Source organism: Prionailurus bengalensis, chromosome E3 (assembly GCF_016509475.1).
Source record: "Prionailurus bengalensis isolate Pbe53 chromosome E3, Fcat_Pben_1.1_paternal_pri, whole genome shotgun sequence".
In the NCBI taxonomy this organism is placed as follows: domain Eukaryota; kingdom Metazoa; phylum Chordata; class Mammalia; order Carnivora; family Felidae; genus Prionailurus; species Prionailurus bengalensis.
Genome location: NC_057357.1, coordinates 352,002 through 368,108, shown reverse-complemented (window position 1 = coordinate 368,108; position 16,107 = coordinate 352,002). Strand labels below are relative to the sequence as shown.

Sequence of the window (16,107 nt, the reverse complement as noted above, 5' to 3'; positions counted from 1 at the left end):
CAGATCTGCAGACTTTTTACTTACACATTGAGAACAGACAAAACATGAAGGAATGAAAGAAAAGCCCAGCACCACACAGAGATTCAGGGCCACCCCAGGGTCAAAGCTCAAATTGCCATCCCGTTCATGTCCTTACTCTGCTTCCCTCACTGACAAAGACATCTTCTGTGCAAGGGCACAGAGACCTCTGAGGAGATGGGGATTCCTGGAGTCCTGCAGGGGGCCTAGAAATGTGTTTTCTGAGAGAAACACGTTACCTGTGCACATTCATTGGTCTCAAGAGTGTTTACCTTAATTCACAGGTAATTCAGCTTTTAAATACAATATGAATTGCAGAGCTACTTTGTCCCATTGTAAAAGGGAGGTAGAAATTCTACGTAAAAGAATGAACAGAAACATGTCTCAATTTCAGGTGTAAAACTCCCATAAGGCATCATGAGACAAAGTATCAGTTGCAACTGCTCCCGGGACACAAGAGAACCTGCTCATATAAATACAACTGAAGAACTCTGTGAGTTACTGGCCCTGCAGGTAATCACTGATTCTCTCCCTTCACGACTGAAGTTCCACGTACATTTTCGATTACACATGCCGCTTCTGAAAATTCAGAGTATTTCCACCTAGGGGACAACTGGAGAAATTCTCGATGAGCAATAATCGCGCCTCGGATAAACCTCATTGGCTATGATACTGCCACTGCGCAAAGCTTGGGAGAACTTCTCTATTGCACATTGACCAACACAGAAGGACCAGTAATGAGTTCTGAAATTTAACTAAGAACCCTCAACACTGCACAAAGCACACAATATAATGTTGGAAAGTGTTGTTATCTTTTCCAGTCACGAGGCTCATAGCAGACATTCTGAACAAATTCATGGCCTACTCTGAAATAGGAAAAAAAATGAAAAGAATCAGGATAATCCCATGCAAAGAAGGTGAGAAAGGTGTCCCATGCTCCAGAAGACTTGAGGGTGCAGTCCTCAAGTTATTTCCACAAACACAAAGTGATAGCCACGTGGTCCTCCGCCTCCACACACTTGTGGCGTCCAGAGGCACTAGCTAACATGATGATCTTAAACTGGAGAAGTCTGGAGGCTTGTGAGGATGTAAATCAAACAGTAAAAATACCAGAGGGCATAGAAAACCAGACAAGGTCAGATAAAAGTTTCCAGAAAGCATTGCAACTGAAATAGGCAACAGAATTTACCTTGTCTTTCTCTGCATCCATGGTAGAGACACAACTGATATTCCCCATGGGAGTTGCACCATGTCCTAGGTCTCATAAAAGATGGAGGGGGATGGAAGTTGATTCTGACTTGCATAGACTGTGTGCAAGAAAAACAAACCATCCGCAACAGGTTTCATTATATTCAACTCTTTCACATTCTCATGTCCCGTACTAGGGGCAGAGGGTTTTTCAGGTGCCTCAGGTGACCCTTGAGGACAAGAGGGAGATCTGATCCTGTCCTTTGAGGAAGGTCTACATGGCCCTGGTTCAGGAGTTTTTATAACTAATCAAGCATCTGTGAACAGTTCAGGTCTCAACTAGCTAGAAATAAAGTTAGGGGTGTGTTTCATCCCTCAGAGAGCCCAGCACATGGTCTCTGTACAAGCTACATCCTAGGGAGTGCTATGTCTGTCAGCATGTATAAGGCCTCTTTCCTTCTCAGAGACATGTGTTGCCCAGCTCACTGGGTGGAAACGACTGCCCATTTCATTCATTTCCTGAGAAATTGGAAGCACATGACACTGTCCTCACTCAGGCTAACCTGAAAGCCCTGTGGTGCCATCACTGCATCCTCTCCAAACACTCCACAAGTAAAAAGACAAAACGTGTTTTATAAGTCAACTCATACTGTTTCAATCATCTTTCCAGATGGTGGAGGTGGAGGATGAGGTCCCAGAGGCCACCAGGTTGGAGACGTTGGTGGTGGCCCAAAGACCCTGGATGGTGATAAAGAGCAGCCCAACGGGGTATGACACGGAGGGCACTTCTGAGAAAGGAGGAACTGTTCTGGAAGCCATTTTGACATGCCGGACAGAAATTAAACTTTTGAGATGTGTTAGAGTAAAAGGTGAAAAATCCAACACCAACACTAACATACCTGAACCCCAGTGAAGCCGGAATGGCACCTCTCTCCTTCCCCTCCACCTGGTTTCAACAGGGCAGCATTACTGCCACAAAACTCCACCCTTCCCAACGGGTCCAACCTAGAGCTTCTAGGCATTTGTGAAGACAAAGCAGTGCATTGCTGGCAGCAAGCATGGTACTAGCTGTGCCTGAAAATGTAGGGAAGGAAGTGGCTACTCTTAAAGGATCAGGGGGATAATTACAGACTACTAAAGAAAGTCTGTTTCACACACACAGGCTTCTATTTCCAGGACTACTCTCTATCCAGCCCTTCACCACTTCAACAGCTACGTCTTGGCATAATAAGAGCTGAAATGGTGAGGAAGAATTTTGTTTTCATATCTTTCGTTTACATCTTTAATCCATTTCAAGTTAATTCTTGGAGTGATGTAACATAAGGTGCTAAGCTTTAATCTTATACATGTGACTATCCAATTTTCCCAGCTCCAGTTATTCAAGAGACTACTCTTCTCCACTGAGTATTCTTGACTCCCTTGTCAAATACTAGTTGACTGTGCATGCATGGCTTTAGTTTGGGCTCTCAATTTCCATTCCATTGTCTTGTGTGTGTGTGCCTATGCCAATGACATAACTGATTTCTTTGTGTTAGAATGCAGCTTGAAATCAAGAAGTGTGATGCCACCTGTTTTGTTCTTTCTTGCATTGGCTACTTGGGGTCTTTTTGTGGTTCCAAATACATTTGAAGATATGTGTTCCTAATTGCATAAAACTTACATCCATTGGATGTTCTTTCCTGCTTTGTCAAAGATGAGTTGGCCATACGTTTGTGGGTCTAGTTCTGGGGTTTCTATTCTATTCCATTGGTCTATGTGTCTGTTTTTGTGCCAGCTATACTGTTTTCAAGCCCAGCGATTAATTTTATGACTATTATTCTAAAATTCACTTTCTGTTATATTATTTAAATCCTTTTTGATCAGCTCATTAGCTGTTGTTATTTCCTGGAGATTCTTCTGAGGGGAATTCTTCCGCTTGGTCATTTTGGATAGTCCCTGGTGTGGTGAGGACCTGCAGGGCACGTCTCCTGTGCTGTGGTGTATAACTGGAGTTGGTGGGCGGAGTCTCCTGTTTCTTTCATACAAATTGAATTTCTTCCATTTCTGCACACAGGTTTTACAGTTTTCTGTAGAGAGGTCTTTCACTTCCTTAGCTAAATTTGTTCCTATACATTTTATTGGTTTTGATGCTATTGTAAATGGGATTGTTTTCTTTCCCTCTTAGATAATTTGGTTAGTGTATAGGAATGCTACAGAATTTGATATGTGACTTTCTATTTTGGAACTTTATTGCATTTCTTGATTAGATAGGAACAGGTTCTTTTACATTAAACTTTTTATTTCATTCCTTTACCTTATTTTTAAAAAATCATGTTATTTGGGAATAGCTGACACACTGTGTTACATTAGTTTCAGATGAACAACATAGTGATGGGACAAGTGTATACATGCTGCTACGCTAACACAGGTGTAGCTATCATCTCTCACCATGCATCACCACTCCAGTACCATTCTCTATTTTCCCTATGCTATGTCTTCTACCTGTGATTTATTCATTCCATAAACAGAAGCCTGCATCCACCAATCCCCTTCACATATCTAGGGCATCCTTGTCTTGTGCCTGATCTTAGAGGAAAATCTTTCACAATCTCACTATTGAGTATGATGTTAGCTGTGGGCTTCACATACATGGCCTTTCTTATGTTGAGATATGTTCCTTCTACACAGAATTCTAAAGAGATTTTTAGCACAAATGGATACCAAATTTTCTCAGAACTTTTTTTTCTGTGTCTATTGACATCGTCACATGAGTTTTCTTTTTAATTTTTAAAATGTATTTATTTATTTTAGGTTAAATTTATTTATGTATTTCTTTAGAATTTATTTGTTCAAGTGTTTAATTAAATTCCAGTTGGTTAACATACAGTGTAGTGTTAGTTTCAGGTATAGAATGTAGTCATCCATCACTTACATACAACACCAAGTGTTCCTCACTACTAGCGCCCTCCTTAGCCCATCACCCATTAAACCCATCCCCCTGCTCACCTCCCTTCTAGTAACCCTGCCTTTGCTATTTATACTTAAGATTCTGGTTTCTGGTTGATTTTTTTTTTCATTCAAGTATGTGAGGAGTCACATTTATTGATTTGCATTTCTGAAACATCCTTCCTTTACAGGGAAAAAAGCCCTTCGTCACGGTCAATGATCCTTTTAAGGTGATGCTGAATTTGGTTTGCTTGTATATTATTGGGAATTATTCATCTATATTCATCACGGGGATACTGGCCTATAGTTTTCTGTTCAAGGAGTATCCTTTTCTGGCTTCCTACCAGGGTATTCCAGTCTCATGAAATGAGTTTGGAGGTGTTTATCCCTTTTTAATCAGTGAGAGGACTGCTGTTAGTTTCTTCTACAACGGTTGTTCAAATTCACCAGTGAATGCACCTGTTCCTGGGCTTTTCTTCCCTGAGAGAATTTCCATTACTAACTCAATTTACTTGCATTGGTTATCTTCTTGTATTGATGCAGTCTTCCTTTAATGGGTCTGTGCAAACCTTCTATATCTTCCTAATACAGTCTTGGTAGGTTGTGTGTTTCTAAGAACCTATCCATTTCTTCCAGGTAAGTGGTTTGCTGGCATCTAATTTGCACATAGTCGCCTCTTTGTCTCTTTTATATTTCTTTGGTATCAGGTGTAATGTCTTCTCTTTTATTTATAGTTATTTTGAATTGGGTCGTCTCTCTGTCTTAGCATAATCTATGTATAGTCTTGACAATTTTGTTTCACTCTTTCGAAAACCCACTGTTGGTCTTCTTCCTATTTTCTATTGATTTCATGGTCTCAGTTTCATTGGTTTCCACTCTCATATGTATTCCTTTCTCCGTTTTGAGAACATTGGACGTAGATTGTTGTCTTTTTCTAGTTCTTTGAAATTAAAGGTAGGTTGTTCATTTGAGTCCCAAATGTATCCTCCACGCACGCAAATCCAGTGACTCATCAGAGAAGCTTCCATAGGTCTTTCCTGTCCTATTTCTCATTCTGAGAATTCTGAGAAATGGAACCAGAAAATTTATTTGAAGACACAATAGATGAAAACTTCCTTCAATCGGGGAAGGAAACAGATTCAGAAGCAGGAGGCACAAAGAACCCCCAAAATATTCAGCAGAAGCATATCTACACCAAGTCATGTAGTAATTAAAACCCAAAATGTCATGATCAAGAAAAATTTTAACAGCAGGAAAAGAAAAGATGACAGTTACCTACAAGAAAAAAACCCATAAGTTTATCACTGGATGTTTTTCAGAAGAAAGTTTGCAACCGTAAGTGAGCAGCAGGTATGGTAAAGTTGCTGAATGGAAAACATCTGCAGCCAAAGAGAGTCTATCCACAACACTATCATTCAGATGGAAGGACAGATCAAGAGGTTGCCAAATAAATACTAAGCGAGTTCACAAGCCACAAACCACCCCCGCAAGAAATGTTAAAGGAGACTCTTTAAGTGGAAAAGAAACACCTAAAGTGACAGTATTAAAGTGCGAAACGCAAAAGCAATAAAAATGAATATATCTGTAAAACATCAGCCAAGGTATCCACGATATGAAAGGTTTTGAAATAGGACACTACATATCTACAACACGGGGAGGAGAGGAGTAAAGAACTGGTTCAAGCTTCAACAACTATCAACTTAATATAGACTTCTATATGCAGAAGTGGTTAGGTACAAACCTAATAATAACCACAAATCAAACACCACTAATACATATGCAGAGTATAAAGACAAGCAATTTCAACTGCACTACTAAATAAACCCAGCAAACCATAGAAAAGAGAAAGAGAAGAAAGGATCAGACAGATTCAGAAACAACCAACATCAAGTAATAAAAGGACAACTGTATGTCTATCAATTACTTTGAACGGAAACAGAATACATGCTCAAATCAAAGGCACTGGGTGACAGATAGGGGCACCTGGATGGCTCCATCGCTTGAGATTTCGACTCTTGATTTGGGCTCAGGCTATGATCCCAGGATCCTGGGATTGAGTCCCAACTGAGCTCTGCACTGAGCTTGGGATTTGCTTAAGATACATCCTCACTCTCATTCTCTCTCGCTCTCCTTCTATCTTCCCCCATTCCCCCACCCTGCCATCCCATGCCTGTGCACTCTCTCTTCATAATAAAAGGCACTGGGTGATAGAATGAATAAAATATAGGACCCATCTATCTTCTACCTACAAGAGGCTAACTATAGAACTAAAGGATCAAAAGAAAACTGCAGTAGCCATACCTATATCAGAAAAAATAGATTTAAAAAGAAAACTGTAACAAGAGACAATGAAGGACACTATAATAATAAAAGGTACAATCCAAAAAAAGATAGAACAATTGTAAACATATACGCGCTCAACCTGAGAGCATCCAAGTACACCAAACAGTCAAAACCTAAAGTAAAGTATTGATAGTCATACAATCATAGTAGGGCACTTTAACACTCCAATGACACCCATGGAGAGATCATTCCATCAGAAAATCAACAAGGAAGTAGTGACTTTGAATGATAGAGTAGACCAGATGGACTTAACCGATATATTTAGGACATTCCATCCTAAAACAGCACCATACTCATTCTTTTCACATGCACATGGAAAATTCCCCACACTCAATAAAATATTAGGTCATAAAACAAGCCAAAACAAAATCAAACCAATCGACGTCATACCATGTGTCTTTTCAGACCACAATGCTATGAAAGTAGAAGTCTCCAACAAGAAAAAAAAAATCTGCAAAAGGCACAAAAACATGGAAGTTAAACAGCATGCTCCTAAACAATCAATGGGTCAACCAAGAAATCAAAGATGAAATCGAAATAACATGGAAACAAATGAAAATGAAAACACAACCATCCAAACTTCTGTAAAGCAAGAAAACTAGTTCTAACAGGGAAGCTTATAGCAATACAGGTCTGCCTCAGGAAAAAACAAAAACCAAAATACCCTGAAGTAAACTCCATAACCTTATAACTATAAAAGCCAGACAAAGGACAACAAACAAAACCCCCAAACAGCAGAATGAAGAAAATAATTAAAAGCAGAGGAGAAATAAGTGATATAGAAGGTAAAACTACAGTAGAACAAGGTAAGTGAAATTAGGAGCTGCTTCAATGAAAAGAACATTGAAATTGATAAGCCCTAGCCAGACTAATCAGAAAACAGAAATGACACCTATAAATAACAATGACAGAGAACAACCAACACCACAGAAATACAAACAATTGTAAGAGAATATTATGAGAAACTATATGCCAACAAGCTGGACAAACCAGATTATATGGATCAATTCCTAGAAACATGGAACTTACCAAAACTGAAGCAGAATGAAATCGAAAATTTGAACAGATGGTTTACTAGCAAGAAGACAGAGTCAGTAATCCAATGTCACCTAAGAGACAACAGTCCAGGACCGGACGACTTCACAAGCACATTCTATCAAACATCTGAAGAAAAGTTGATGTCTATACTTGTCAAACTATTCCAGAAAATAGAACAGGAAAGAAAATATCCAAATTAATTCAGCATTACCCTGATACCAAAACCAGATAAAGACACCACGAGAAAACAAAACTACGGGTCCGTATCGTTCAAGCACACAGATGCAAATGTCCTCAACCAAGATTTGGCAAACAGAATCTAACAACGTACTCAAAAAAAAGTCCACCAGAATAAAATGGGTGGTGAATGTAAAACTGAGGCAGGTCTACGAATCTCTGAATGAGAAAATGGGCCAAAAAAGAAACATAAAAAAAAGTGGAAATGTATCAGACAGGGGATCTAAGCATCAATTTTCATAGAGACACACTATGCTCAGGCTTTTTCTTCTAAACTTGGCTCACAATGCTTGCTTAGTACAATCTTTCCCACACTGAGAAGTGGCATTGGTAAGTTCTTTGACCAGCAGCAGTCTCAGAGGGATGGCGTGAATCAGCTTTTAGTAAAAACTGCAATCAATTTAAAAGTATTTCAGTTTTTCACGAGTTCATGAGAAATTAAAAAACATGCCAAATCTCACCTGAAAAAGACATAAGGTAACTAGTATGTTTTTAAGATATTATTGATGAGATTCCTTCCAACGAAGACAAGAAAGGATAACTGTAACAAATTCTGACGCAGGAATAATATTGAATATTCAAATAACGGGAGGTTCCTGACACAAAGTACCTGTCAGGTTTTCAGTTGTTTTCAGCGACTACAACATTGTTGGGGGAAAAATACCCACTGAAAATTATAAAAGCATGTATGATGTGGAGGCCACATTGTGTTTTTACCTCTGGCTCTGCTTCCAGCAGGACTTGGAGAGTGGGTCCCAGCTGATTCTTCTAGAAGGTCCTGAGAGTCAACATTTGGTGTCTTTACTTCCAAAGTGAAAGCGACTCCTGTTCCTCCGTATTTGTGACAGGATTTCTCCCCCAAAACAATTTTGAATCTGGAACAAAAAAAAAAAAAAAAAAAAAAAAAAACAAACCCAGCCTCTCTGACGTGGCATCGTGGGACCCCCTGAATCCACACATCCTTGACTGAAATACGTCTTGTTCACATACCGGCAGGGGAAATGAGGAAAAAACCACGGACAGCCCTGAGAATGCAAGGGACTGTGCTGCTCACTGACCATCCAGCGCTTCCTGGAAGCTGCCCAGCACCCCTCCCCAGTACTCAGCCCCACCACTGAGGAGACACCAAGTGGCTGGGAAGCCTCCAGGCCTGGGGGCGGAGCCTGCTGGATACCCAGCTCTGGCTCTTTGCCCACACTCTGAGGCACTGGGTCCTCAGGAGCAAGGAAGCCTTTCCAGCTCTGAGGCACCCTGGATCAGAAAAGCCTAATGGGCGCCTTCTCTGGCTATCGCTGAGCCTGCAGAGGACCGGCCCCTCCATGGGCGTGCTGTGTGCGCGCCCTCTGCTGGCCGCCGTGGGAATTCCTGCAATGTTCAAAGCCATGGCCGCTCAGCTGGAGATACTGAGGGTGTAGCTGGTCCAGTTAAGCCTGTCCTCCAGATTGGGAAGGGTCTTAGTGACAGGGCCTGGGACACAAAGAAATGTTTTCCTTCTCCTTTTTACTGAATAAGGAATGAAACCGAATTTATTGATACAATGATGTAATTTGTAATGCTTTAAGCAGCATTCTCAGAAAGACAGACTGCAAATTGACACATGCTGAATGAACGACAGGCAGTGGTATTTACCATGAAAATACATGGGTTGAATAAAAAATTGACACCCTTGAGAAAGAGATACAGGCTTCCAGCTATGAAATGAATATGTCATTGGGATACAATGTACAGGTTATGGAATATAGTCAACCCTGTAAGAAAATATTGCATGCTTTCACATCATAGCGACGCTTGTCTAGGTATATGGAGAGCATATTGTATACACACGGAATCACGGTGATATACGCCTGAAACTAATACAACATGGTGTGTCTACTATATGTCAATAAAATTTGACAATACTTTAACTTTCTCCTTCACCATTAAAATTTATTTCTAATTGAGAACACATGAAATTCCTTTTACACCATATCCTCTAATGTCACCATCTTGATGTTGAGAGCTTATTTTTCACGGTGTCAATGTGTTTGATGACACAAATGTGACAAGGTCAGAATGCATACCTAGAGGGAGCTACACATCTGTGATGAATTTCCTGCCTCTATATGGGTAATATTTTCTATGAAAAGTGCTTTAGGGATGAAGATGTGTGAAATAAGTTCCATCAGACTCATAGGTAGATAATTGTGCCTTGAAATAATAATTGCCATGTCTTCACAATCACAGGAAGGCTAGGTGAAGACAGAGATTTCTCTTTTCATGTAAGAGAAAGGGGTGGTGTTTTAAACTTCTCACTTACCATCCGCAATCCAGAGATCAGCAGTAGATGTAAGAATAGCAATGCACTATCATGTTGCACATAACTAGTTCTGTTGGAGAAGTGGAGAAGGTACACTAAAGGTGGCTGATTGAACTAAAACAAACTCTGGTCTCTAGCTTAGAGACCCCCTCCTCCGGGTTCTTCTTCCCTTGTTTGCTGCACATTTAACCACCCCCCCCCCCGACGCACACACAAATACGGAGGCTGATAACTAAAAATTACCCTTCCTGCTCTCAATCGGGGTTGAGATCTTTGGAGACATACGGTCTCCTCTGAGCCCGCTTGTGTTAAATAAATCTCCAATCCCCCAAGATCTCTGAGTGCCACTTGGTTTTTCCGCCAGTGTTCGAACCTGGTCCCATAACAAATTTGGTTCCCTGAGCAGGAAACCCAACCATGCTGGCTCATTGTTGCCACCAGTTTGGGAGAACAGCGAGGCGGTACCGGAATGAGGGATCATAAGGTAGAGTGAGCAACCTGCCTAAATATCGGCAGTCTCTTTCTCTGTCCCATTCAGGCCAGGACCTCACCGGCATTCCCACCGGACACGAGGAGACTTGGCTGGTGAGGTACTGGGCCCGAGGGTCAGAACCGGTAAGGCTGGGGCCAATCTAGTCAGGGCCGCTCACAAGAGTGGAAGGGGGACCTGTTTACTCCCCAAGACTTCAGAAGCCTCACAGGAAGGGATTCTCTGGTAGGGAATAGAATAACATCTGGTGTGTATGTGAATGTGAATGTGCGATTCGGTCTAGCTTGCCTGCTGAGTAACCTTCTGTGGCTCCACAGACAGGTACCCTTGGGGCCCCTAGGGGCCCATGGAGACTGAGTGGGCCTGTCTGAGATTCCATAATGAATGGCACTGGGTCTGTGGTGATATAAGAATGGATTCTGATCATGTGTTACAAGGCTGGAGGCCCGGGGCGAGCAGCTCCGGGCCTGGAGGCCAGGGGCGAGCGGGGCACTTCCCATTCTGTGTCTCCAATCCCTCAGAAATTTCCGGGGTGTTTCTGAGCTGAGACCCCAGTGTCTGGAGGCTGTTTCGGGTTCTGTGACCCCTTTCTCTCAGGTACAGGGTGACCGCCTCTCTCAGGCTCCAGCCATGGTGAGCCATCGCAAAGACTCAGGGCTCGTAGCAGGTGTTTGGGATTCTGGGCCTCGCATCCCTCGGTCCTGACCCGGGAGTATCGGAGTGGAGAGGAAGGGTTGTTGGCTTTTCAGGATTCAGGCATATGTCTCCTTGGGATTTTAGGCTTGCTGCATAGCCCCTGGTAGGGCTGCTTGGAATTCTGTGTCTCCCAATTCTCCATCCTTCCCCGTAAGTTTCTTAGCTGAGACCCCGATGTCTGGAGTCTGTGTGGGAAACACTGGCCCGTTTCTGTCACTGACAGGGAGAGGCTTCAGCCCTGATGAGCCATGGTATGATACAGCCCCGGGCGAGGAGGCCCGGGTCGACCAGGAGCACTACGCAGGGCGAGCAGCCCCAGTCCTGGAGGCCCGGGGCGAGTAGCCCCGGGCCTGGAGGCGCGGGGCGAGCCGGGCACTTCCCATTCTGTGTCTCCAATTCCTCAGAAATTTCGGGGGTGTTTCTGAGCTGAGACCCCAGTGTCTGGAGGCTGTTTCGGGTTCTGTGACCCCTTTCTCTCAGGTACAGGGTGACTGCCTCTCTCAGGCTCCAGCCATGGTGAGCCATCGTAAAGACTCAGGGCCTGGAGGCCGGGGCTCGTCAGCAGGTGTTTGGGATTCTGGGTCTCGCATCCCTCGGTCCTGACCCGGGAGTACCGGAGTAGAGAGGAAGGGTTGTTGGCTTTTCAGGATTCAGGCATATGTCTCCTTGGGATTTTAGGCTTGCTGCATAGCCCCTGGTAGGGCTGCTTGGAATTCTGTGTCTCCCACTTCACCCTCCTTCCCCGTAAGTTTCTTAGCTGAGACCCCAAGGTCTGGACTCTGTGTGGGAAACACTGGCCCGTTTCTGTCACTGACAGGGAGAGGCTTCAGCCCTGATGAGCCATGGGAAGATAGAGCCCCGGGCGTGGAGGCCCGGGTCGACCAGGAGCACTACCCATTTGGAGTATCCGATCCCTCGGAACTTGCCCGGGATTTTCTGAGCAGGGAACCCAGGGCCTGGAGCGTGTTTGTGTTTGTGTGACCCCATCTCTCAGGTTCATGAACGGCGTCAGCCATAGTGAGCCATAGCGAGCAGCCCCGGGCGTGGAGGCCCGGGGCGAGCAGCCCCGGGCGTGGAGGCACGGGTCGAGCAGCCCCGGGCGTGGAGGCGCGGGGCGAGCAGCCCCGGGCGTGGAGGCCCGGGGCGAGCAGCCCCGGGCGTGGAGGCCCGGGGCGAGCAGCCCCGGGCGGGGAGGCCCGGGGCGAGCAGCCCCGGGCCTGGAGGCCCGGGGCGAGCGGGGCACTTCCCATTCTGTGTCTCCAATCCCTCGGAACTTTACGGGGAGTTTCTGAGCTGAGACCCCAGTGTCTGGAGGCTGTTTCGGGTTCTGTGACCCCTTTGTCTCAGGTACAGGGTGACCGCCTTCTCTCAGGCTCCAGCCATGGTGAGCCATCGTAATGACTCAGGGCCTGGAGGCCGGGGCTCGTAGCAGGTGTTTGGGATTCTGGGTCTCGCATCCCTCGGTCCTGACCCGGGAGTATCGGAGTGGAGGGGAAGTGTTTGTTGGCTTTCAGGTTTCAGGCATATGTCTCCTTGGGATTTTGTGCTCGCTGCATACCCCCTGGAGGGGCTGCTTGGGATTCTGTGTCTCAAACTTCTCCAGCCTTCCCTGTAAGTTTCTGAGCTGAGACCCTTGAGGTCTGGAGGCTGTGTGGGAAACACTGACCCGTTTCTGTCGGGTACAGGGAGAGGCTTCAGCCCTCATGAGCCATGGTAAGATACAGCCCCGGGCGTGGAGGCCCTGGGCGAGCTGGAGCACTTCCCATTTTGTACATCCTATCCCTCTGAACTTCCCCTGGATTTTCTGAGCAGGGAACCCAGAGCCTGGCGGGTGTTTGTGATTGTGTGACCCCATTCTCTCAGGTACAGGGAGCGGCCTCTGCCGTGGAAAGGCATGGTAATTGACTTCCGGCCTCGAAGCCGGGTCTCACAGTAGCTGATTGGGACTGTGTGTCTGGCATCCATCTGACCTATCTCGGGAATTTCTGAGCTGAGACCACAGGGTTTTTTGTGTCTAGCTTATGTCTCCCTTGGGATTTTGTGCTGGCTGCCCATCCCTGCATGGGCTGCTTGGTTTCTGTGTCTCTCTGATTTCTCGGACCATTTCCGGGAGATTCTAAGCTGAGACCCCAGGTTCTGGAGGCTGTTTAGTATTTTGTGACCCCTTTCTCTCAGGTACAGGGAGCGGCTTCAGCCATGGTGAACCATGGTACTTGACTCAGGGCCTGGAGGCCGCAGCTCGTAGCTGGTGTTTGGGATTCTGTGTCTGGCATTCCTCCATCCTAACACGGGAGTTTCGGACCTGAGACCACAAGGTTTGTTGGCTTTTAGGATTCAGGCATATGTCTTGCTTGGGATTTTGTGTTCGCTGCACAGCCCCTGGAGGGTCTGCTTGGGATTCTGTGTCTCCCACTACTTGAACCTTTCGCGGAAGTTTCCTAGCTGAGACCCCATGGTCTGGAGGCTACATTCAGGTACAGGGAGAGGCTTCAGGCATGATGAGCCATGGTAAGTGACAGCCCCGGATGAGGAGGCCCGAGGCGACCAGCCCCTGGCGAGGAGGCCCGGAGAGGATCAGCCATGATGAGCCATGGTAAGTGACAGCCCCGGGCGAGGAGGATGCTCAATTGCAGGGTTAGGGATCGAGGCAGGCTTAACTTTCGGTGGAGGGTCCCGGTTCGGGGTACGGTTAGGGTTAGGATTACGTCCCATGAGGCTCCGGGCACCGAACACACACCAGGGCAGTGGTCTCCCGGAAGGGCTGAGTTGAGGGCACAAGGGACGGTGCCGGCCAGGATCCGTCTTGGGCTGCCACGGCCACAAACTTCGATCGGCCCCTGGTCGAGGAAACCTCCGGAATCCTCTCGGGCAGGTGCAGCCGGGTGTGGGTAACGACATGGTGAGCTTCCAGGTTCCTTGCCGAGTCAGCCTGCACCGCTTCTGGACCCCAGGCGCGTGGTATTTTCAGACATTGGAATTGGGTCCCCATGGGGAGAGAGCCTTAGCTAGGGTTAGGGTTCGTTCCAGGGACGTCACCAGGGCTGTAGCGACTCCCGTCTTGTGGTCTCTCTGGAGGGGTGAAATGAGGGCCCATGCCAGAAGGTGGCTCAAATGCAGGATTAGGGATCGAGGCAGGCTTACGTTTCGGTGGAGGGTCCCGGTTCGGGTAGGCTTCAGGTTAGTGTTAAGACACAGGATGTTCCAGGCGCCGAACCCACAGCAGGGCAGTGGTCTCCCCGAAGGGCTGAGTTGAGGGCACAAGGGACGGTGCCGGTCAGGATCCCTCTTTGGCTGCCAAGGCCACACACGTTGATAAGCCCCTGGTCGAGGAGGCCTCCGGAATCCTCTCGGGAGCTGCAGCCGGGCCTGGGAAACGACATGGTGAGCTTCCAGGTTCCTTGCCGAGTCGTCCTGCACCGCTTCTGGACCCCAGGCACGCGGAGTTGTCAGACATTGGAATTGGGTCCCCATGGGGAGAGAGCCTTAGATAGGGTTAGGGTTCAAACCAGGGATGTCGCCAGGGCTGAAGTAACTCTGTTCTCATGATCTCCCTCAAGGGCTGAATTGAGGGCCCATGCCAGAAGTCAGCTCAATTGCAGGGTTAGGGATCGAGGCAGGCTTAGGTTTCATTGGAGGTTCCCGGTTTGGGATAGGGGTAGGTTTAGGGTTAGGTCCCAGGGGGCTCCAGGCGCCGAACCCACAGCAGGGCAGTGGTCTCCCCGAAGGGGTGTGTTGAGGGCACAAGGGACGGTGCCAGTCAGGATCCCTCTTTGGCTGCCAAAGCCACACGCGTCGATCAGCCCCTGGTCGAGGAGGCCTCCGGAATCCTCTAGGGCAGCTGCAGCGGGCCTGGGAAATGATATGGTGAGCTTCCGGGTTTCATGCCGAATCAGCCTGCACTGCTTTTGGAACCCAGTTGCGTGGTGTTGTCAGACGTTGGAATTGGGTCCTCATGGGGAGAGAGCCTTAGCTAGGGTTAGGGTTTGAACCATGGACGTCGCCAGGGCCGAAGTGACTTTGGTCTCGTGATCTCCCTCGAGGGCTGAAATGAGGGCCCATGCCAGAAGGCGGCTCCATTGCAGTGTTAGGGATCGAGGCAGGCTTAGGTTTCGGTGGAGGGTCCCAGTTCGGGGTACGGTTAGGGTTAGGTCCCAGGCGGCTCCAGGCCCCGAACCCACAGCATGACAGTGGTCTCCCCGAAAGGCTGAGTTGAGGGCACATGGGACGGTGACGGTCAGGATCCGTCTTTGGCTGCCAAAGCCACAAACTTCGATCGGCCCCTGGTTGAGGAGTACTCCACAATCCTCTCGGGCAGCTGAAGCTAGGGCTGTGAAACATCATGGTGCGCTTCCATGTTCCATGCCGAGTCAGCCTGCACCGCTTCTGGACCCCACGCGTGTGGTGTTGTCAGACGTTGGAATTGGGTCCCCATGGGGAGAGAGCCTTAGCTAGGGTTAGGATTCAGTCCAGGGACGTCGCCAGGGAGGTGGCGTAGGGGGATGCTTAAAATGGGTGATGGGGTATGGAGGGCACGAGTAGTGAGGATCCCTGGGTGTTGCATGTAAGTGAATGATGACCATATTCTTTACCTGAAGCTAACATTACACTGTATGTTAACCAACTGGAATTCAAATAAAAACTTGAAAAAATGAATACTAAAGAAATACATAAATACATTTAAACTAAACTAAATAAATACATGTTAAAAAGAAAAAAGAAAACTCATGTGATGATGTCAGTAGACACAGAAAAAGCGTTCTTAGAAAATTTGGTGTCTATTTGTGGTAAAAATCTGTAAAATTCTGTGCAGAAGGGTCAAATCTCAACATAACAAAGGCCACGTATGTGAAGCCCACAGCTAATGTCATACTCAGCA

At 46.4% G+C, this 16,107-nt stretch overlaps 1 pseudogene; it reads right to left on the bottom strand.

Annotated features, from left to right (window-relative positions):
* Window positions 1-555: 555 nt before the first annotated feature.
* LOC122472094 lies at window positions 556-708 on the bottom strand (annotated as a pseudogene).
* Between the last annotated feature and the right edge of the window lie 15,399 nt (window positions 709-16,107).